The sequence below is a fragment of the Topomyia yanbarensis genome, chromosome 3, assembly GCF_030247195.1.
Source record: "Topomyia yanbarensis strain Yona2022 chromosome 3, ASM3024719v1, whole genome shotgun sequence".
Lineage (NCBI taxonomy): Eukaryota > Metazoa > Arthropoda > Insecta > Diptera > Culicidae > Topomyia > Topomyia yanbarensis.
This window is the reverse complement of record NC_080672.1, coordinates 89,088,181-89,112,386: the sequence shown is the minus strand read 5'-3', so window position 1 is coordinate 89,112,386 and position 24,206 is coordinate 89,088,181. Positions and strand designations below refer to the sequence as shown.

At 37.0% G+C, this 24,206-nt stretch overlaps 1 protein-coding gene across 3 annotated transcripts in view; it reads left to right on the top strand.

Moving 5' to 3' along the window:
* Nucleotides 1–24,206, top strand: part of LOC131692650 (leucine-rich repeat neuronal protein 3) — an 816,296-nt gene that overhangs the window by 533,974 nt on the left and 258,116 nt on the right. For 2 of the 3 annotated variants that reach the window (XM_058979809.1, XM_058979811.1), the window contains one exon: nt 17,380–17,625. The exons of the other annotated variant lie outside the window; for it this stretch is intronic. The gene's annotated coding sequence lies outside the window, so the exon portion shown is untranslated. The remainder of the gene's footprint in view (nt 1–17,379; nt 17,626–24,206) is intronic. 3 annotated transcript variants of the gene reach the window in all.

Below are 24,206 nucleotides of genomic sequence, written 5' to 3'. Positions count from 1 at the left end.
AGTCAATCTCTTAGGGCCTAAGTAATTCAATTAACTTTTGTATATTACTAATATTCCTAGTTTTAAAATGACCATTGTATTAGCACAAAAAAAATAAAATTCTAAAAATATTTGGAGCTGAAATGCCCTAGTTAAATAGGGATCTCAAATAAACACTTCATATGCGTTAGTGGACATTATTTAATGTGCTACCGATTGTGTTCATTGTTGCGTTGTTACCAAATACATTATCAAGAGTTGTACTTGTCTAGGAAGAAAAATATAATGATAGCTTGAAAATATAAATACACCGTATTGTTTCGTACATATCTGCAACGTGGTAACATTCTGAACCTTTAAATAGAGCAGAATTATTGATGAATGCAAGATTAAAAAGTAGATTTAATATATTGCTATGTCGTCCCCTAATGCAATATTTCGATTTCTGTATTTATTACTTTCAAAGTACCATGGAGTTTTTGAGGACTTGTCCGACGACGTGTTGTTAAAAGCAGCATGAGGTGTGCAAACCTTTTACTCTGAAGTTGCAATATCAATCTAGTATGAACTTGGAATAGGTAAATAGATAAAAATGGCCGAATAGTAGTATGTAAAATGAGAATAAAGAGAATTAGTGGGTAAAATATTTTTAAGAAAGTAACTTTTATATGACCCCTTTCAGACAAAAATTAAACATGATTCGAAATTGAAAAACACAACGGGGAATTTACTTAATGCAAAATATGTTAAAAAGTAGGCACAATCCTGCTTTGATCGTATTATTATATGATGCAGTTTATCATTTAACCCTTTCTGCCAACGATATTTATAAACTATAACATTTTTACTATTGGATTTCGCCGACAAATGATATAGTCAACGGGCGTAGTCTGCTAAACAGAACACGAGAGAGTACCATGTACGCAACATTGAGAATCGTTATTCCTCAGTAGTCATTACGGTAGAGTTTATGGCCCAATTATTTTGATATACTTTGAATAACAGGTTCCGACTGAAATTGAAGTAGGGGAAAGTAGACTAAGACGTACACAATGATGGACACCTTCCGTTTCTCACAAACTGGAAAAATGGTAAAAATATACTGATACTATACCATTTTTAGAGGATATTAAATGATTCTGAAAGATAATGCTACTATCTAAAACGCGAATTATCAGATATTTAAGCAAATCAATACTTTTTATCAAGGGCACGCTAATGGGTATAATTTTTGACGCCAGAAAATAATGATTGATCCCGGGAAATAGTTTGACATGATGTACTGGTTATTTCGACGAGAACATTTCAAATGGGCCGATAAACGAAACGTAAACAATTCCGGTTAATACTTACTTCAAATGGACACTAACAAAGCTTTATACATACCTTAAATAAGCCGATTCTGAAACCTGGCTGTTGGGGAAATAATGGATTATTGAAAAGGCACATAAGCAAAATAACTTGTTTTGCTTATGTTCCCTTTCACTTCCCCTCAAAAATTAACGGCTCATAAACACCAAACAACAAAACGGAAAAATTTGTTTATGGGCCCTTTTCTTAATGAAAAAGACTATACTTGAAAAGGGAACAAAAACATCGCAACACCAAGAAAGGGATCAAAATAAACGTCACATAATCATTTGCTGTAAACAAAAGGCCTCACCCGCACGCACTATAAGCTAACGTCTCGCCGAAAAGGGATTATGGGAGAGGGCACAAAACCAGTGCGATGTTTCAAAAGGGACCAAAACATTTATCTACAAAAAACGTTCAAAATACAATTTTTTTAATAAATCTGTTATATTATTCGGAAAAAATGGTTAATTTAACACGGCATTGAGTTGTTTGGTCCTTAAATCAAGCTCCAGTTCATAAATGGGAATATAAAGTACGATGTAATTTTTCAGACGCCATTTTCTCAACATGAGCATATTGCAGATAATGCCTTATGAAATGTTGACGTCGATTTAGCACACGACTGGTGAAAAACTGAAATTTTTATAAGTCGTTCTTAATCAAGGAATTTTTTTTAAATTTGGTATCATTTTGGGTATAACGGACACAATAGATGGAAAGATGGGAAAGATGGGCATATTTCTTGGGTGAAATACAGCAAAATGCCGTTAAATTGTACACCCTTTGGCTATTTTTTAATATCGAAAAGTTGTGATATACCGAAAGAAAACAAAGTTGTGAAGCTTTTCACTCTTCTCTTGTCCTATCTTCATCTTTACCAACATCACATGTCCATCTTACCCATGCCAGTTGCCCATCTTACCCATAGCACTTTTGAAACGACGATTTTGTGCTTTATTTTCACAACCATTTTAAGCATCTTTTAGTTTGAAATTTTTTTAGTATCAGTTACTGTGTTGATGAGATATGATCTCAAATCACGGTTGGCGTACAATTTGCGAGCACTGTTTCACTAGATGAGTCGCATTTACTATTTCACCATAAGGTGTCCGTCACAGTTCCCCTAAGCCGCAAGTAAAATGTAATGTGAAATTCATGTGTGGAATAACCAAACAATATTTAAAGAATAAGAGCAAAAATGTGAAAATGAACATATAATGAGTCTTGTAGTAATGAATTACTTTGCGATTACTTTACGATTAACTGATTACATTGTATTTATGGTTGATTACGCGAATTATTTTAAAAAATAAAGACAATTACCCTGCTTATTATTGATTATCAAAGTAATCGACGGATTACCGAATTATTTCTAAAAATCGAAGTAATTCTTGATTAAGTGTCACTATTTTGGCTCATTGGAAACCCCTTGCAAATTATGTAATCTTCTCATTCCAGTTCCTTGTCTCCGGATTGCAAGTGTTAACGTGAACAATCCAGATTGAATACGATAATCACTTGGGTAGATTTCTATTGAAAAATTTACAAAAACTTGATTTTTTTTCTACTATAAGAAAACCAGAAAAGCAAAATAAACATATGAACTTGAAACAAAATCTTTTAATTTATGAAAACGGTTGAAACAGACTAAATCTTAATGTGAGGTTTCCTCAAACTGATAGATTACTCTAAAACACGTTCACATTGAAAAATAATAATGCTCGTGGAATTTGTTTATTTTCGGCTTTGCATCACACTGCAAGGAGGTTTAATATTTTCATATTTTGGTCACAAAATTGTCAAAAGCCATGAAAAAGCATTTTTCATCACTCGATATCGTATAAAAAAGCTTAAAAACATGTGAAATAATTTTGGCCATGGATTTGATATAGTTACGCCACTGCGCAGTGGTCGGAAACGGCAACAACGTGAACTTAATTCACTAGAGGCCAAACCGTCGAATATATTCACAGCCGGTGTCATTAGAGGAATTGTTCGTATGAATATTCCCAACAATCTGATAAAAACTGAAATTAGGCATAACTTACTATCACCAAACTAAAAAAAATTAACCTTTTTTACTGACGAGGTAGAAAGTTGGTGTCTTCGACAAAGTTTTAGAAATGTTCGCAGGGAAGAATTTTGTTCAAGAAATTGAGCTTTTAGGACTAAAGGTTATCGATTTATAAAACATATTATATGGCCTTGGCGAACATCGAGTGCTTCTTCGGATTTACACATATTTACACCACAACCAACGAAGATTTGAAGCTGTTGTTGAAGAAATCTGAATTCTTCAATCGAGTGGATGAGATGAAATATTTTTGGATCGCCTGCGAAGGATCGGCGCATAGAATTCAGCACAATCATTAAAGTAAAGTAGAAATATCAACGGTTTCAAGTAGCATCCCTGAGCAATTCCTGACGCAAATGTAAATGTGCTGTCAACCTGCAATGACAATCCTCACCTCTCGCTTTTTGAGCTAGAATCGAAGCAACTTAAAAAAACTTCCATTGATTCCAAATTTTTCTAGTTTAGCGACTGTTATATCGTGGTTCACTCTATCAAAAGCTACAGATAGCAGACTGTAAATAATATCAGTCAGATTGCGACGTTTCATATTTCCTGTATGTATGATGTTAGATACGGCAGGTTAGTCGCAGAAGTGGTTCCATAATAAACAGCTCGAGACAGCGCTCTAAAGAATTATTTCTGGATAGTTTTTGATATGTCGCTTTTTTAACGGGAAACCTGTTCACGGATTTTCTGTCGAATGAAAAAAGGCCACAGGCAAGAAATGTTCGAAAAATTTCATGCTTCTGAAAATATTTAAAACTAAATCCAATTGGTCGGTGTTAAGTCAGACCGGATTAAGTCGCAAAACATCAAAAAATGAGACAATGATGTCACTGGATAAGGTATTTCGTAAGCTACATTCGACTTTTGCCAGATTTGGAATATGCAACAATAATCAAGAATTATGACAAAAACTCGTTTTTCTCGAAATCAATATTTTGTCACTTAGTCCGGTCTGACTTAACACCGACCAATTGTCTCTTAGATTTTTACCCTCCATCTATCTTTAAAATTCAACATTCAAAAGACGTAAAAGCTGGTCGAAAATATTTCATCTACATAAAAGAGCAATCTCATTACAATACCTGAATTATTAAAAGTAATAAACTTTTATTATTAAAGATAAACAGGAAATAAAACAATAAAATTGGGTCGCACATCTTCCCAATCGATTCCATAACATTCCAAACTATTTTTAATTAACTGTTGGCAAACTTTATCACGCCAAGCTGGCAGGACTAACAAGACATTCTATCGCAGATCCATCTCACCGCCAGTCCGACTCATGGCAATATTGCGAATGTACCTACACTTGCTCTGCATTCGAACGAAGCAGCTAAAGCAGCACTCCTTCGTTAGTTCTAATGTACCCGTACTAACGGAAGAAATGTACCGCAGCCGCTATGTGGCGTGATTGCGATTTCAAATCTTGCTTCCCAGCTGGCCACCGATTCCGACCGGCATGCACACAGGCAGCAATACTCTACCAGAGCGAGCGTTCAGGTTTTAATGGCTGGAAATTCAAACCGTCACTTTATTACCGACGACCGCCTTCCAGTTCCCCACGGAACCCCGGCAAAGAGAACTTGAGTTGATTGCAGCAATTCAAAGCTGGAGCAGTGCCAGTGCAAACTGCTCCGTTGCGATGGGTTGGGAGGGGTGATGGTGGGAGTACATAAACATGTCGATAGCATCTCAAGTCAACGGGGCCAGTGGTGGGAGCACGGAGGGCACCACAAGGAGCAACTTTTTGCCTGGACGGTAGAGCATCGCCTGCTTATGATCGAACAAAACTGCCGTTCGTGAGCTTTTATTTACTTAACCACGACTTTGTGCGCCGCGGCCAGTCATCGGGTCCAATTTAAGATTAGCTCGGCAAAGTTGCAAAGATTAACTAATTTATTGAAAACAGTACAGGCACGATTTAATAAAATAAGCACTAGGTAAGAGCAGGGGAAAAACAATCTCACGGGTGACATTTGAAAAATGGGATGCGGTGTGGGATCGCTTTTTCCGAGCCGCTATGCAGTTAAAGCTTTTCGAAATGAAGATTAGATACACTATCGCAATGAATTTATTTTTCTAAAAGTTGAAATATTGATTTTCTCATAAACATGCCAAATTAAAACATCAATCGTTTCTGAACATAATGATAAAATCTCTCAAACCGTTCAGTGTATTCAAAAGATACAACTTTACCGACATGAAAATCGTAATCCTGTCCGATTTCCAACACACTCAAAGAACTTCAAATCCAACAAATGGGTAAAGAACTTTTGAAACACCTTAGCCTTAAACGTTGAATAAATGTAACGAAACATAAAGGGATAAATATCTGTTGCCAAGACAACAAACATCATCGAAATTTTCAGTTGTCATAACATCCTACAGAAAACGCTAACATCCCGCACTGATCGCGTCGCTGTTGTCATGGGTCTCCAGTACAAAATCCGTGACCGTCGTACGTCGTCCGTCGTGGTAGAAAAACTGACATCGCTTTGATAGAAACGGAATTGGATTCCAATCGCAGCTTTTTCGATTATCGAACGAATTATTTTCGGTTTGGGGCTCAAATATTGACGGGTCTATATTTTTAGCAACTAAATACATTGCACAGAGACCGGGCCGGGACCGATTTCAGCCGCCCAGGCTGTGTCGGGTTGAGGCGGGAGGCGAATGGTAACTGTAAAGTTTAGTCTCACTCTCGAAGGGGGATGGATTCTGTGGAATCGGATTATTTATCCTGGTTTCGGATGAAATGCGCGGACGGAGATGAGTTTCGCTTTCATATTTTTCGAACCGAGATATGAATAGATGATGGGTCCCTGGATTGAATGGGAAATGGTGATGCGGCTTGTTTACGCAAACTAGGCAGTACTTCTCAGAATATTATTCGCTTGTTTGTCGTGCAGAAAATGTAGAATTATATCATTTGAACATTTTAATCCATTTAGGTTTTAGCAATATTTACGATAATTCGTTCGAGTTTTATTATAGCACTTTGAGGGATTTAAATTTTTGTGTCCCATCTTGCAATAGCATTCAGAATACTACATGCATTCTTTCATTCCAGAACATCTAATCATACATAAAATCTGTTCCCTTTAAAATTTGATCGCTTCCTTTTAATTATTGCAACACCTGTAGTTGTCGTAGCGGATCACCTCCCTTTCGAAAATTTACGACTTGTTGAGCAATTTTAAATTAGTTTCAATTTCAAATTAGTTTCAAATTCAAAATTATTTCATACCAAAAATTGTTCACTGATTTTTATTAATTGAGGTTATTAGATATTGCAATTAGCTCCTTCGTTTATTTTAGGCTGACGAAACGGGGATTTCGACAAAATTGTGACAAATTTTTGTCTTTCTTTTAATAAACTGTTAGCTGTTAAAGTATTCCTCTATAGTTGCTAGACATAGACTTATAACCGTTTCTGATTATTGGCTAGATCCGGCTATAACGTAACTGGACCATCGTAGGATTTCATAAAAGGCGAAATCCGTTTATTGAGGGACACCCTCTTATGCACTTCCTAGTCTTGTCCGTCACAACAGGTACCTTGCCAAGCTACATTTTTTTTAGACAATTTATCTGCAAAATCAAACTTCAAACATGAGTCTTGCAAAATTTGAGCTGCGGGATCTACATGGAATCGGCTTTCGCATAAGTTTCATCGCCGATTAAGACACATCCATCGAGTTTGGTCAGCACCTGGTCTGACCTGAAATCTGACCGGTTTTCGTTGTTCGAAGTTTCATTTAGCTCGTTTGTTTGCTCAATGACATTTGTAACCTTCTCGGAGATAGATTGACCGCACAGTACAGGGAACAGCTTTTTCGCCCTAATGACGAATAAACCAATGATTAATTGTTGACTTTCTTGTGTGAAACCTACAGGCATTTGAACTAATTTTGAGCCTAGGGTACCAACCCTAGAAACACTTCGGTAAGAAATTGGATTGCGATCAACACGCCAACGACCGGGAAACAATGCATATCAACAGACTGACTAATGAATGTGGTTGAATCTACACTTGTACTAGGACTTGTGATTATAGTTTTTTTTTTGTGAACTCAGATGCCAAATTTTATTTGGCCAATTTTAGAACCCCGCCCATTTCACTTGAATTTTTTTATATACTTTTTGCCTTTCTCCTATAGAAAGGTTATGCAATCACTCTGAACATCGTCAACTTAATTCCGGCCCGGAGAGCTTTCTGTCATATACCATTCGACTCAGTTCGTCGAATTCGGCAAATGTCTGTGCGTGGGTATGTATGTATGTGTATGTATGTGACCAAAAATATGCACATCGTTACTCGGAGATGGCTTAACCAAATTCATCAAACTTAGTCAAATGAAAGGTACAACGTTCCCATAGGCTGCTATTGAATTTCATTAAATTCCGAGTTACGGTTCCGGAGGTACGGGTTTAAGAGTGCGGACGCACAGCAAATTCACATTTTTGCCTTTCTCGTATAGAAAGGTTATGCAATCACTTTGAATATCGTCAACCTAATCCCAGAGGGCCAATTTATTTGACTTGCATAGGTTTTCTGTATTTTAACTAGGTCGTAGTTAGGGGGATACGGTGAGGGGAACCCCCCACATCACTCACCATCCTTCCCCAAACCACCCTTCCCTCATCAAGTACCCCTCTACGTGGATAAAATTTTCTAATTCCTATAGAATAAATTTTCCTAGTGGGTCTGAAAAACCAGTGAAAAATTTGGTTTGAAATGATATTGAGTTGAGAAACTAATTTAAAATTTCTTAACAAGTTGAAAGTTTTTGGCGGGGTCCAAACCCCCAACCCTCCTCCTGGATCCGCCGCTGGTTTCAAGTGTTTCAGCGTCGACCAATAGCAACTCAAGTTCGTAGCTGTCGTATGTGTAAATCGTACTGAATACGTAATAGACATTTCCACCATTATATTAAACATAACTAGCCATGGAATCGTAGTTTGGATAAATGAGAAAGGCTAGACCACTGGACCACTAGATGGATTAAAGCGGTTTTTTTTGAATTATAGAAGTTTTAACCTCTTTTCGGGTTAGAGAAATCTCTTTTGGAAAATCTCTAACTTTATGTGCGGGGTTGGGATTCGAACCCAGGTAAGCTGCGTACACGGCAATCGATTTACCAACTACGCTATGCCCCTCCCCCTTTTTGACATTTGTACTATGGGAAAATATGAGGAAAAATATATTAAATTAAATTATAGCACTCAGAAAGTCGTAATTTAAACCTGTTATTAAAGAAAAGAATTTTAGCATTGTTTTGAAAGTATTTTCGTTTTCAAAAAATAAGGCAAACTGGAGTTTTAGGGTAGTTTGTCCAAAAAATTCTTTATTCTTAATAACCATTCTGCTCTATGCTGAAAATCAGGCATTTTTGCAGTTTTTCTGATGTGAAAAAATCTCAGAAATCGAACGGGATCTATGCGACCTTTGTCAGAATTCGATAACTTGGGGTTCTAGAATATTTTGTCATTCATATCAAATTTAATAATTTTGTCGCGCATATATCTCTATTTTTCTTCAATCCATTTTTATTGAAAGTACCTTGCTGAACGTGGAAAATTCTAAGACACAAAATTGAAATAGATTCGTTGCCGGTAAAATTCAGAAGCATCATAATTTTTTTACATTTAGGCTAGAAACCAATTTTTTTAATCAGATGCCCCAATACCCCAATTTCCCGTATTTTTCCTGAACTGAAGCATTTATCATATCATTCCTGAACATTGTTCACACTGAAAATAGTAAATTAAGTAATAATGTATTGCTAACTGGAGTTGTTATGTGCTATTTAAAGATTAAATATGGAATCGGGACTAAATGTCAAAAAATGAATGTATCTGAATTTTACCAATAATAAATCTTCTTCTATTTTATTGCTTAGGATTTCCACGTTCAGCAAGGTACTTTTAATCAAAATTAATTGAAAAAATGGAGATATGCATATGCACGAGAAAATGATTAAATTGGATATGAATGACAAAATGCCCTAGAATTTCAACTTCTCGTATTCTGGCCGCAAAGGTCGCGTTGGATTTCTGAGTTTTTAACATCAGAAAACTGCAAAAAAGCATGATTTTCAGCATAGGGCAGAATGGTTATTAAGACAACTAATTTTTTGGACGAAAGGTCCCAAAACTCCAGGATCCCTTAGTTTTCGGGAAACAAAGACACTTTTATTACAATGCTAAGATTTTTTTTAAATGCATAAATTATAATTTTCCGTGTGCTACTTCAAAATTTTTAGCATTTAATATATTTTTTATTATATTTTCCCATAGTGATAATGTCAAAAACTTCAAGCGAAGTGGGCGGGGGTGTAGAATTGTCCAAATGCTGTGAAATTTGGCATCTGAGTTTACTTTGACATTTGTCACAATATGAAAGCCTTTGAGATCTCAAAAATTAATTTTGCGATACCCTTGTGTCCTAACGTCGTTTCTTGACTCGAAATTTGTTTTCCCAATCTTTCGAACCTGAGTGCACAGTTCCAAAATTTTTTCGAAAGCAGCAAAAAGAGAACGGCAACGTACACCAATTTTAAAGTTCGAAACAAAACTGTTCGTAATACAAAATAAAAATCCTCTGGTTAGGACGTTATTGCTTCCGTTTCAAATCCTCTTTAAAACTTTTATGTTAAACGCCGTGCTGCTGAATATACTCTAAGAAAATTGATTGATATAAAATAGGAATGCTTGCAAACCTGTGATAGCAATAACAATCAGGGCTTTATCTTGGTCCGATGGAATTACTTCTGGGTTGATTACCAAGAATCGCTATAGATTGGCTTCGCAACTTTTTTTAAATAAACTGAATCTGCTTTACCATAACTCAATATACACACCCACCAAAATTTCCAACTAACATCCGTCTGCCGGTAGGCGCAAATCCAGCTCAGTCTGCCCGTACTTTTGAGATATGAAAAGTATGTTGTGTCAATATTACCTTAAGTACCTACAAACCGAAAACATGAGTTTTAATTAATTTATCCAAATGCAACGCAGCTCTTAACTGAATCCACCCTACCCTTCCACATTGCAAATCATCGTGTGTACACCATTCGAACCTATCGCATGCCTGCACGCGCGAGTTGCAGAGCGCGCGATAAACTTTGCTCACAGCAAGGAAACGGACACACGGTAAAATTGTGTGCGAATAGATGTACGCGAGCGATTGTACCGTCGCGTTCGGGAGTTATAGTCATCATGTTGCTCGTTTGGCAAGCGAGCGACGAATGATTGAACGGACACGCCTCCATTTATAAGCCATCCGTATTTGATTTAGTCACATAAGTTCAAGTGTATGCAAATGCCAACGTTGCCGAGATCCATAGTGCTTATTGTACCGTTCGGCCATTATGGTCATGATGTTGCTCGTCTAGGATAAGAGTCAAAATTGATTTAAACCGGCACGCGACACCTCTATTTATAACTTTTCGTGTTTGATAGTGCCACTTAGATGTTTCCTATTGACGGCTCTGTCTGCAAAATCTAACTCGCGAATGACAATTTTCCCTTTTTACGTTTCTTACAAAAGGATAGGATTCGCTCAAACTTTGAAAACTTCTCCAAGGCCTGGAGGGCCGAGTCTCATATACCAATCAACTCATTGGTGTATTAGAACTCTGTGGGACTCACGACTCACGTTCGTGCCTAACACTCCTCTTTTTTCCCCTTTTTTCTCCACGGAACTACATTTAGGCATTACTTTGTGGGGAGGGACCCGTTGTGTATTCGTTTTTCCTCTTTCTTCAGCTCTATCTTGGAACCTCACCTTTGAGCTTTGATGTAACTCTCGACTCTTCTCTTTCTTCTTGTCTCCATCTATTACGTTGCCTTTTTAGCCTTCGTCTTCGTGAGTCGATTAGATGCCATTTAGCTCCTGTTTCCGTGAGTCATTCAGCTCCTGACTTTATCACGGTCTACTCGGATAGTCCCCGACGGTTAACTCACCCTGCTCCTACCGATAGTTCCCCGACGGAGGAATTTCTCCTAACACCGATATCCGCTACCCTGAGCCATTTAGCTCCCAGCTTTACCGAGATCTACTCGGATATTATCCGGCGGTGAACTACCCTACTCCGACTGAGAGTTCCTCGGCAGCAGAATTTCTCTCGATACCAGAGTTTGTTTAGTGAGCCAATAAGCTCCCATATTTTTGTCACGATATAGTCGGATAGCCCTCGTTGGCGAATAGTACCCTATTGTAAATTCCCTGGCACTAGATTTTCACCCGATACCGATATGCGTTTCCGTGAGCAATTTTGCTACCCGCTTCGTCCCGATCTAGTCCCCGTTGGTGGATCTAGCCTACTCGACTGGCCAGACTTTAAGAGCTGATGTCTGTCCAGCGATTCCATGTGGGGCGTAGCTTCCGTAGAAGTCGGTCCGGCGATTCCGTTGAAGCCTGACGTCCGGTTCACTGGCGCCCCGACAACCCGAGCCAGGTGCTACGTCGCATACTACTAAACTGGACCTAGTCTACACCTGCGAAGAGTTCCCCAGTGATTAAATTTTTCCCAAAATCCGACTTGTAGTTTCACAGCGGCTTCCTAGCCGATGGCGCTACTTAGTTGGTCCCTTCCCAGATATGCTCGTCGTGGAACATCTCTTCGACGATATTGTCAACTGTCACACCAGGCATATCCCTTCGAATTTCTTCAAACCCAAAGTGGTAGAAACTTCTCTTAAGAGGGTCCACCAGCACAAAATAAACAATAAATAAATTTTTTTATTTTTGCATAATTTGCATCTCTAATGCAAGAAAAAGATGCTCAAGAAAGGATTCACTCGGATTTGACTTGGTTCATCTGCTAGAGCCCATCAAACATATTTTCATATGAAGCTGACAAAATCTGGAAAAAAGCTAATGAAATCGGGTCTTCACTGTAGTTTGATTGCATGTTATATTTGTGCTTTTCTTCTACATCATTAGTCTGTTTTTGCTGTACTTCTAGTGGTTTGCTTTCCACTAGTAGTTCCAATTTATTTGCTTTTACTTAATCTCATCGCATCTTTTCTTTATTCGGATTATTATTTTTCCTTTTATTACTATATCGTAAATTAGATTCAAACTAACACAATGAAATGCATAATCTCTCGTGTACACTCACAATCTCGATCATTCAAAACGTACAAGCGCTCGTGGCCTTCGAGATAAAACAAACATGCTCACAGACGTGAATGTTCAATTGAAATTATCCATACATATTAACACCTGCGAAATCGCTAACACCCCGGACGTTGAGCGAACGTTTTAGAACCAAACGCGGTCTCAAGCATTAACCCACCGCGCGCGCGATCATGAAACGGTCTCGTCCAGAAGTGTCTACCCTCGATCCTAGCAGCGTAGCATCATGCCTTCAAATGACCCATTAAAAAATGGCGCTCATATTCACTAGTCGACACGATCCATGGTGACATGACCGAAAACTCTATTGATATGGGGTATGCCAGGGTATATACTCTTCTAGAACGTAGCACGTCAACATACAATCGCTTAAGACCTTTACGATCACCCACGCTCACCAAAGCCCGCGGTCTCGCAAACATGATAACAACCCGTTGATTAGGCGAATGTTTTAGCACTAAAAAACTTATAAACGCGGTCTCATGCGGGAACCTGCAAGCGCTCAAGTTAGCGCGATAATGCATCGGTCACGTCCAGAAATTTCTAACTTTAGTCGTAACAGCTTAGCTTCATGCCTTCAGATGAACCAAAAAAATGACGCTCATAATCATTAGACAACACGCTCCATGGCATACCCTTGAAATTGAGCATCAAGTACACGGTCCGCGCGTGATCATTCAAGAATAAACGCGACTATGCGAATAGCCACACGGTTATAAAATCGAATTTATGCACACAATGTTACAAACAGTCTAACTCGCGCAACAAACAAGTTAACATACAAACGCTCGATCCCTTCGCGATCATCCACATAGACCTGCACCCGCGATCTAACAAACAGGATAGCACCCCGATGACTAAGTGAACGTTTTGGCACTTATCGATTTTACAAAATCGGTCTCAATAGCGAACCTACAAACGCTCGTGTTCGAGCGATCATCGGTTACGTCCGGAAGTCCCCACTTTCGACCCTAACAGTCTAGGTCCATGCCTTCAGTTTGACTAATAAAAAATGAGACTCATATCCACTAGGCAACACGTTCAACATGGTGACATGACCGGGATCTCTAGTGATGTGGAAGAACTAACTTTCTTCTAGCTGAATCGTGCACCGAAAATCAAGTGTCAGATTGACGGTCCGCCCGCGACCATTCAAGAACACACACGAATATTCGAATGGAGTATAAAATAGAATTTATAACACGTCCAAGCACAAACGCTCGAGCCCTTCGCGACGATATACGCGATAGTAAAATCCCTACGCCCGCACATAATCTGAACCGTAGAATGAATATCACAGTCAGAACCACGGAACGCTTGAATTGACATTAGGCTGTGTTTTGGTGGGTGTCATTTCCCGTCTCGTCTGCAATTCTTTGGAGTGATTCTGACGAGCTTTTTCCGTACCCTAGCTCTACAGCTCCAGTAATATTTATGAATAATATTTTTAATTCGAAGAAATACGTTTGAATCCTTGTAATATGTGCTCAAAGTATACCAAGTTCCAACAATTTTCGATTATTGTGTAAAAAGTTCAATCGCTTTGAGACACCTGTCAACATGGCCTCACTTCCTCGCTACTGGTACTTATTTTATGCAACAACTCTTTAACTCATGGGCGTAATTTTTTATATGGAAATAATATCCAATTAGCTTATTAATGAGCAAAGTATACAAAACACTACAACGCGAAAACATTTAACAAAATCTACTCTACCAAGAAAACAATAACTTTGTTGAAACAGTTTAAAAAAAACCCATTGTTGTTTCCCGTAGCATGTGGATTGAAAAACCTCCATTATAGACCACCACCTCCCTCAAAAGGGGACAATTTGCTTAACTTATACCTCTTTTTCAATAATGACCGTGCGATTTGTCGTCTGAATTAAGGGGACCTTCTCCTGGATTCGTTGGAAAACAAGCAACATTTGAGATTTTTTTTGTGGAAAAACGAATAGACATACAGACATATTTATTTTTTCGAAAATTCAAAACGCAGCTTCAAAATGGCGAATCTCGTCGGCCTCTGCTCACGTAACATCGTCCTACTTTGTCAAGTGCAGGGCCTCTATTAGTTAACTGAAATGAGAGATGAATATAATTTATATCACATAAACAAAATTTTCTATAACTTGTATCTAATTTCAAAAAAAAATTGATGAAAAACTATTTATAGACTTTAGTGAAAAAAATAAATAAAATTTGTCTCTTCTTTTTACTGTAATCTTGTTTAAAATTGTAAATCATTAATTTTTCATGCTAATGTCAGGTATAAGTTGGACAAAAAATACAGACTTCCCATGAAAATGGACAATTTTGTACCCGTGTACACAATTTCGTGCACGCGTTCAACTTCAAACATGCTTCGTCTCGATGTACAAGTTCGCCTCGAACATCGAACTCAAGCAAACGATGTGCAAACTCTAGTTCAAACATCCGAGAACAATTTGCAGAAGGCAAAAAGGGTCAACGCTAGTGATAATGAGAGACAGAGAAAGAGAAAACTAGTGCCTCTAACCTACGTGTACACACACCGTGTACGTACATGGGATTCGGTTGTGCAGGCGAACATGTGCACGTGTTCAGGTACGAAGTACGAAGTGTGAGTTTAATATGAGCACAGAACCAGAGCGAACATTGTGTGCGATGTGCATATGGGAAGACAGAAAAAATATATACTTCCGAACATTTTTTGTATGAAGGAAATCGGATCAATTGAACAAGATCTATTCTTGACGTTAGCAGAAAAAACATGGTTTCTAGAAAAACGTCATTTTGAAGCCGCCATTTTTGATTTTCGAAAAAAAAAATCTTCTTCTTATTATCGATATATTACAAATGAAAGATCAAAAGCAGAAATTCGTATGTCTTTTCTTTTTCCACAAAAAATTCTCAAATACTGCTTTGATTTTCCACCGAATCCACAAGAAGGTCTCCTTAATTCAGACGGAAAATCACACGGTCATTATTGAAAAGAAGGTAGAGGTAAAGGAAATTGTCCCCCTTGGGGAAGGTGGTGGTCTATAATGGAGGTTTTTCTATCCACATGATACGAGAATTAATCACACTCCGATATATTATACATTAACTGCGATTGCTGTGCTTATAGGACATCATCAGCAACTAGCTGTTTACAAGCCCTATACTGATGAGACGAAATCGAAACGTAAGCCCTTTTGCCGAAATCGGCAAAGCTTGCAAGTGTGATATGTTGCAAAATCTCAAGTTTTTTGCTAGTCTCTGTTTCTTTGTTCTAGTTATTTTTTAATTATACATATACATACTTCAGGGTCTTTTTTAAATTTATTTCCAATCATGCAACTGAATACTACCCTATCTGAATAAAGTTTGGCATATTCTTTCTGCAAAACAAAAGATTTCATAGACATTTTTCGAAATTTCAGTGTAAATGTAGTCCAGTCGTGCATACCACTCATTTGTAAATTTGCATCAGTTCCAAATTATCAAAACATGTTACTGTGAAAAACGATAAACCTAAAAAAAAAAAGAAAAGCTATTAGAGACTTTTTTAACCAAAGAATAGCAAGGACTGCTTCTCACGCGTTTGAAGATAATGGATCATATAACTGTGCTGTAGTAAATAACTTTGCATCTGATTTCATACTTGAAATTCTAAAAGTTAAGGATTTACATCCCCGAGCTGCACCATTCGAATGCTAATCTATGCGTAGTTTTTGCCCCGCTCAAGCAGATAATCGTATTTCCGAACCCGGTATCTGCGAAGCATTTATTTCTGCTTGTAAGCGTCAATTTCCACCAAGATTTATTGCATCCAATAGCATACTTCCATTGCATTCCCAGCGCTAGCGTCTTTTATTTCCCGTTTTCGTTCCAGCAGTGTGTGGTCAGTTTGCACTCACTATCTCTTGCCCGGTGAACCCCCCCCCCCCCGCGCCTTGCAGCACTGCTGCCACCAACCGCACAAGTCCAATTTGCACAAAAAGCCATCTTTAGAACCTCGTCCAGGCCAGACCGGAATCTGGCCCGGGATTGCAACCGTGTGGTTCAGAACAAAGGCTATCGATTTCCACCGATCGATTTCTAGAGCGAACTAAAAATGGCATAAAAATAAATATGCTGATTTTTCCTCGCCGATCGCCTGGTCTTTTTCTTGTGATGCGTTATGCTGCCTCGCTTCTCCGGTTGCCAACCGACCAACCAACCAACCACCAACAGATCAACCGACCGGACAGTATCGCAAAAGGAAGCAGCACTCGTTATGCTAGTTTTCTCCTCCAGCAGGCATCTCACAATCCTAGAGGAGCAGCGCCAACCAGCACTCGAAGCGCGTGAAAAACTTTAAATTGTAAATTGAACGTCGTCTTCCTGCCTGTCTGCCTACCTGCCCGCATGCCTGCCAGATTCTGGTTTGGTTACGCTTTTCTGGAAGTGCTCTGCTCCACGGAAAAGCATTGTCGATTATGCTGAGCAGAAGTTTCGTCATATATTCCCACTTCAGGGTGTATTATTCCTACGCCACCGAGACAGATTCCGAACGAGGTGAAGGAAAAAACACCTTGTTCAGTGAATCGATAAATTTATGCTTAAATAATACATTTATTCCATTCCCGCTGCCGTTGCACCAAGCGTCGCAGCTGGTCGGTGAAAATCCGGCGACGGAGACGATTCGCGATGATCCCGCGAACCCGATAGTGCCTGTCGGATTTTTTCTCCATTCCCCCTCTCGCAGCAACATCCACTCTTTCCCGCGTTTAAAAAAAAAACACCAACCAAACGGTTCTGAAAAGATGCCTAACCTCACCCCGTTCTCTCTGTGCGCGTTTGCCTTTTTCAGGTGACGACTAATTGTAACATAATGGAATACAAGCACACCTTGAACCCGACCACCGCGACTCGAGCAGCCCAGTTCCACCAGCAGCCACAGTGCCATCAGTATCATCACCAGTGTCAGTGCCAGTGCCAGTGCCAGCAGCCGAGCCTGGTGAGAGCTTAGCAGTTGTTCGTTCGGCAACAACATTTGAGCATCATCCCGGTTCCACGCCGCAGTGCAGCAGAAGATCTTCTACGCGAGATACAAAAGGTAAGGAATTTTAATAGAGTTTCTGGCTCTGTGGCCTCTCGCACTACCGTTTGTATGGCTGTCGGTTTCAATTGTTTCCGACGGGGCTCTCAAACCGAGGGTTGGGCCAGACAGGTGGGAGGAAAGTTGCTCCATTGCAGTGCCGAGCTGAGTGGCACGGGAACTGATGGAATAATGAGAAATAAGGTTGAATAATTTAGTAAATTTTGGGTTTTGAAATAAATTTGGTACGATTTGAACGTCAAAACGAACCAATTGAGGCCTACGATTTGGGTCCAGATTTGTTGGGATTGTGTTTTCGGTATATTAACTATTTACACTATTTTCTTCTTAATGGCGAAAAAAAATAGTTTTTACAAAATTTGTTCTACATTAAGAAGAAATATAGCATATGGTACATTAATATAAATTTTCGGGAACCCATTCTACACCCAAAACATGATATTGTGCTTGGAAATCAACACATTTAAGTCTTTTAAAATATTTAAAATGCTTTCGTTTAATTCTAGAACGGACACAACGTATTATTTTTGATTTTTGTAGAGTAACACTAAAAGGTTATCTCCGTCCTTATGTCTTTTTAATGTACAGTGCTGTTTTTGTGCTAGTTAAAAGTCTTTCTTCAATAGAGTTTATGTTTTTACCAATATCCACCTACCAGTGCAGAGGTCTTCCTACCAGTGTAGAAGTCAATTTTCTATATTCTTTCGAAAAGGGCGAAGTGGGGCAATTCGGACCGCTGGCCAATTCGGACCCCCAGCTGTTTCTCAGCTATGGTAATATTATGCAAAGCGTATATATCATTTTCAAGGCTGTCATGCAGCTCTATTCTATCTCACAAAATGTTGCGGATCTCAGTTTTCGTGGACGTGCGCTAGGGACGAATATTGTTTCGGAGCGCTTTTTTGAAAAAATTGTTTAGTCGAAAAACAAAAGTTTTGTTGGCAACAGCAATTAGTTAATCGAGCAAAATACCGCTGCCAGAAACACTTGATTCAATCTTCGATATCGTTTTCAACAATTGGTTCATTAAGCCATAAGCTGATTTTAATTTTTTTCCGATGCGGCTGACGTTTTAGATACGTAATCGAACTTTTTATTCATATTTTTGTGCAAAAAATATTTTTTACAATTGAATTTTCATGACCACACCTTCCATTGAACTACCTTAATCCATATCCTTTTGCTGGGATAAAATGGTAACCCACGTGGTTAAATTCACCGTCAAGGAAGACCGATAGTGTCAAACGGGAACGTGTTTACATTTTTTTAGAAAAACAATTAAAAATCATTCTGAAATTTTAAAGGATGAACATTTATATTGTAATATTTACAAAAATTAGCACTATCGGTTTAAGACATAAAAGAGGAATTATATTCTTCATTTAATGACCCAATTATTTTAGAATTTTAAATAATGTTGATTTCGCATGAGTCAATGGAAGTTCATAGTTTACTTAAATTTAGTGTTATTATGATGAATGCAAAAAAGTGTTTTTAGGCATAAAATTTTTAATTTTTGCAATGTTCACAAATGTCTAAGAAAATCTACCAAGTTTGAATTATGTTTTTATTCGATTCTTTAGGCTACAGCCAGCTTCAAAACAGCCCAACACAATACGAATACCTGGAATTGGAAACCCATTGCAAAAAAATCGATTGGAAATGGGTGGTCCGAATTGGAACAGGATTAAGGGAATTGGGACCTGTCATGTACTTTTGTGCAGAACCGTTTATACACAATACGGTAAATGATTGGGAAAAGTCACATTAGAAAAAATGCGCGCAGGCCTTCAGAAAAAAATATATTTATTTGTGAATCGGTTGACACGTTCCAGCGCTATAACTCATAAACCCTTACTAGATCCGAATTGGCCCAGCTCCCCCTACTAGTGATTTCGAGGTGATCTTTGTGAAAAAGGAGAGGAGAAGGGATGTCTGTGAACGTATTCATAGAGATGCATTTTTCCAAACATAGTTTGAGGAATTCCACGAAGATCCGTCCGAAAATCATTAAAATCGTGACCGACCATCTTAGATTCCGATGAAACTTTGCACGTTTCACCGTCATGGAAGACCAAATATTTTCCACAGGTAATAAGATTATTTTGACTCAAGAGCAACTTTTCAAAAGGGCGTAAACGATTCTACATGTATGAATTTCAAATTTTTTTTGTTCGATTACTATATTTTATACAGCAAAACTATCTAAGAACGAGTTACAGGGAATGAATACTTCTGTCTGAAAAAAATACACTGAAAAAAATGTTGTGTCATTTTTCAAAAAAACAAAAATTTATGATAAAAATTTAAATGGCGAAAAAACCCATTTTTTTAAATTTTTTATATTTTGTTACCAAAAACCTAAAGAGAAAAGAAACATTTTGAATGTGATTGCATGATGGAGAAAACATCGGTAAAAAATTTTTTCTAACAATAACTTCGTACATGTTTTTAAATTTCATACTAATTGACATATAAAATTGTAATTTTATTACAGAATATAATTCTAAGCAACATATAAAATCAAAATGCATTTAGCAAAAATCTTCCAAAATGCGATAGATTTCGAGATATTTGAAATTTTGCTCCTTCAAAAACAATTAATTCGTGTAATTATGCTCTTTTTAAAAGTTATTCGCGTTACCGCTTCTTGTTTTAAAGACGTAAAAGCAACTTTTTTAGTGTATTTGGATCATGGAGAAGCTTTCAATAAAAAAGTTTTCCTAACAACTTTTGACATATTTTTATAATTCTTACTATTTGCAGTCAAAAATACAATTTTCTTTTTGAATATGATTCTAAACGCCATTTTAAATCGAAATGCCCTTAACAAAAATTTTCTAAAATGTAGTAGTTCTCGAGATATTTTAACTTTTGTTTTAACAACACAATTATTTTGTTTTATTACGACCTTTTCATGAATTAGTCGCGTTTCTCCATCAACAATAATAGGTTTTTCAAAAGGTCCGTAAACTTTCCTGCAACTTTCTCTTTGACATCTAGGCGATATTGTGAAACATTTGAAAGTTACATGAAAACAACCAAAATAGGATTCAACTATATATAGTTTAATCATCAGACTCTATGGTTGAAATATATTTTGGTTGCTTTCATGTAACTTTCAAATGGTTTACAATATCGCCTTCATGTCAAAAAGAAAGTTGCAGGAAAGTTTACGGGCCTTTTGAAAAACCTATTATTTTTGATGGAGAAATGCGACTAACTTATGAAAAGGTCGTAATAAAACAAAATAATTGTGTTGTTAAAACAAAAGTTAAAATATCTCGAGAACTACTACATTTTAGAAAATTTTTGTTAAGAGCATTTCGATTTAAAATGGCGTTTAGAATTATATTCAAAAAGAAAATTGTATTTTTGACTGCAAATAGTAAGAATTATAAAAATATGTCAAAAGTTAGGAAAACTTTTTTATTGAAAGCTTCTCCATGATCCAAATACACTAAAAAAGTTGCTTTTACGTCTTTAAAACGATTAACATTAAATTTTTCACATTTTATGATGGGGTAACGCGAATAACTTTTAAAAAGAGCATAATTTCACGAATTAATTGTTTTGAAGGAGCAAAATTTCAAATATCTCGAAAACTCTCGCATTTTGGAAGATTTTTGTTAAATGCATTTTGATTTTAAATGGTGCTTAGAATTATATTCTGTAATAAAATTACATTTTTGTATGTCAATTAGTATGAAATTTAAAAACATGTACGAAGTTATTGTTAGAAAAACTTTTTTACCGATTTTTTCTCCATCATGTAATCACATTCAAAATGTTTCTTTTCTCTTTAGGTTTTTGGTAACAAAATATAAAAAATTTAAAAAAATGGGTTTTTTCGCAATTTAAATTTTTATCATAAATTTTTGTTTTTTTGAAAAATAACACAACATTTTTTTTCAGTGTATATTTTTTCGGACAGAAGTATTCATTCCCTGTAACTTGTTCTCAGAGAGTTTTGCTGTATAAAATACAGTAATCGATCAAAAAAAATTTTGAAATTCATACACGTAGAAACGTTTACGCCTTTTTGAAAAATTGCTCTTGTATCAAAATATTTCAATTGCCAGAGAATATCATGGAGATTCATACAGTGAACACACTTGCAAAGTTTCGTTCGAATCGACGATGGTCATATTTTGCGGTCGGCCGGTTTCTCATGGAATCCCTCATTTGTCTCTATAGCATTTCGGTGTACCTCAAAATAGTAAAAATTTCAATATTTTAAAATCGCTTGGAATTTGTGGATCGAATAAGATCGGAATAGTTAGAATGTTGAAATATTCTTTTGTAATATTACTTCAGCAACTTTGCCGGATCTCGCTGTATAATATAACTTTTTTATCATTCAAATTTTGAAATATAATAAAATGCTTTGGCAACGGTGTGAGAAAATACTGAACAATGATTTCCATCATATTCTCGTCAAGTCCTTTTCGAATGTTTTTTTCAACAATCATAGTCACTTCAATGTACTTGCCAAAGCCGTTTCAACAATACCTTTATTGTTAGGGCTATTAAAATGTTTGCTTAACAGGATCTTGCCATATTGTAATTTAAGATGGTGTATAAAATACCCATCGTTACAAGGTTATAGATTTTTTTCCTAACCGAATGTCGTCATTTTAGATTTAAAAATGGCGTCAGATACCAATTTCTGTAATCTATTAATCCACCCGAAAATCGCATAATGATAGGATTATAGAGAATTCAACTTAAATCTAAGTAAGCACAACAGAATTGAAAATGGCGTCTAACTTCGATTTCTGTCATCGTATGACTCTCATGTTATTCAGAATCCCAATTAGACTAAAGATGAAAATTTCCTAAGAGACGGTTAATAACATAAGCTGATACGCATAAAGCGCATGTTTGTGCGCCATAACTTTTCGACAAGAATAATTGCTAATGCGGTAGATGTTGAACGAATTCGCATTGTTAAGGGATAAAGGGATGAATAACCAATCATTTTTGTTCTATATACTTCACATAACATTCAGTTGGAATTTATCGGGATTTTTAATTTTTTTTTTCACTAGGCACAAATGCGTTTTCTTGGCGGTGCCAAATTCTCTTTTTTCATATTTTGGATATCTTAAAACTAGGAGGTAACAATGCAGAAATATTTTTTTAAAGGGGAAACTTTTTACAGATACTTAAAACTTGAAATACAAGGTTATATACAACAGTGGGATACAATAATTTGTTTGAATTTTTTTGCAATTATCTTAAAACTAGGAATTGTGCTTGATATACAAAAGGAGGAAGATAAGTTTTTTCGACGAAAAATTTTACAGCTATTTCAAAAGCTAAGAATAGAGTTTAATATGCGAGAAGGAGAACAAGTTTTTATGAGAAATTTAACAGCAATCTTAAAACTAGGAATACAATTCGTTATACCAGGTGGGATATGATAGTTTTTTATGACAAAAATACAGCTATCTTAAAACTAGGAATATGAAGCAAATTTGGTTTATTTCCAACATTGGTGTTGCAGGAGTTATATAAGAGACAGAAGAGAACATGACTTAGAGCCTCAGGTCTCCAAACGTCAAAACCCGGGTTGACGGGAGGGATTCATTGGACCTGTGGAGAATCGGGTCGCTCTCGCTTAAAATTTCGTGATATGCGCGACGGCGTTCACATAGTGGCACTCTGGTGCTGACCGGCTCCCCAAAGCAGGACAGAGAATTTCTAAAACCGAGAATTAAAAGAGAGGAGCTAAATTGGGATATTTATCGTTTTTTATGAAAATATAAATAAGATAGGGTAATTTGGGGAGAGATGTCGCACATTTTTTAAAAATCGATCCTGCATCAAAGTAAACCATTCAATATTTGATGAAATCATTTTTATCAATTGCGACAAGTCTCTAAAATACTGTGAAATGGTTTTTGGAATGAAATTTTTTTTTATCAATTTTCCATGAATGTTTAAAAAAGCCATTGCGAGAGAGATGCCGCATGTGCGGGTAAGACGCCGCACCGTGGTAACAAACTGAAAAATGGTGAACAACAGTATTTTTATCTCTCGTTGATGTTTTTTTGTGATAAGGTGTCTTCAGCTGAGTTTCTTGAAGTTTGATTACACCTATAAATCAGCTAGCACCTTCACTTTTCTTAAAGGGGTACAACCATTTCTAGAAACATTTTTTATTCAACATTTTAAAAATATTTTTCTTTCGCAATCTTGGGTAACGGTTAAGTTGGAGTAACTTAATTAAGGTAGGGTAACCATATGTCCTGGTTTCCCAGGACATGTCCTGGTTTTGCATTGTCTGTCCTGGTGTCCTGGGAAGTCGAGAAAAATGCTTGATTTGTCCTGGTTTTTCTCCTGTAAGCCTAATATATTTCTATCTATTCAGTCTTCGATTTTCACTATGCTCTAGATCGCAGTAACGATGGACCGCAACCATAACTACAACGTACACTCATCCTCAATCGGAATGTGACAAACAAAACTTAATATAGTCGAATCTCCCAATTGTACCTTTCGATGGTTCTTTAAATCTCCCAAAGGTACCTCGTCAATATCGATGAAACAATGGTTACCAGCGCTTCTCCTTG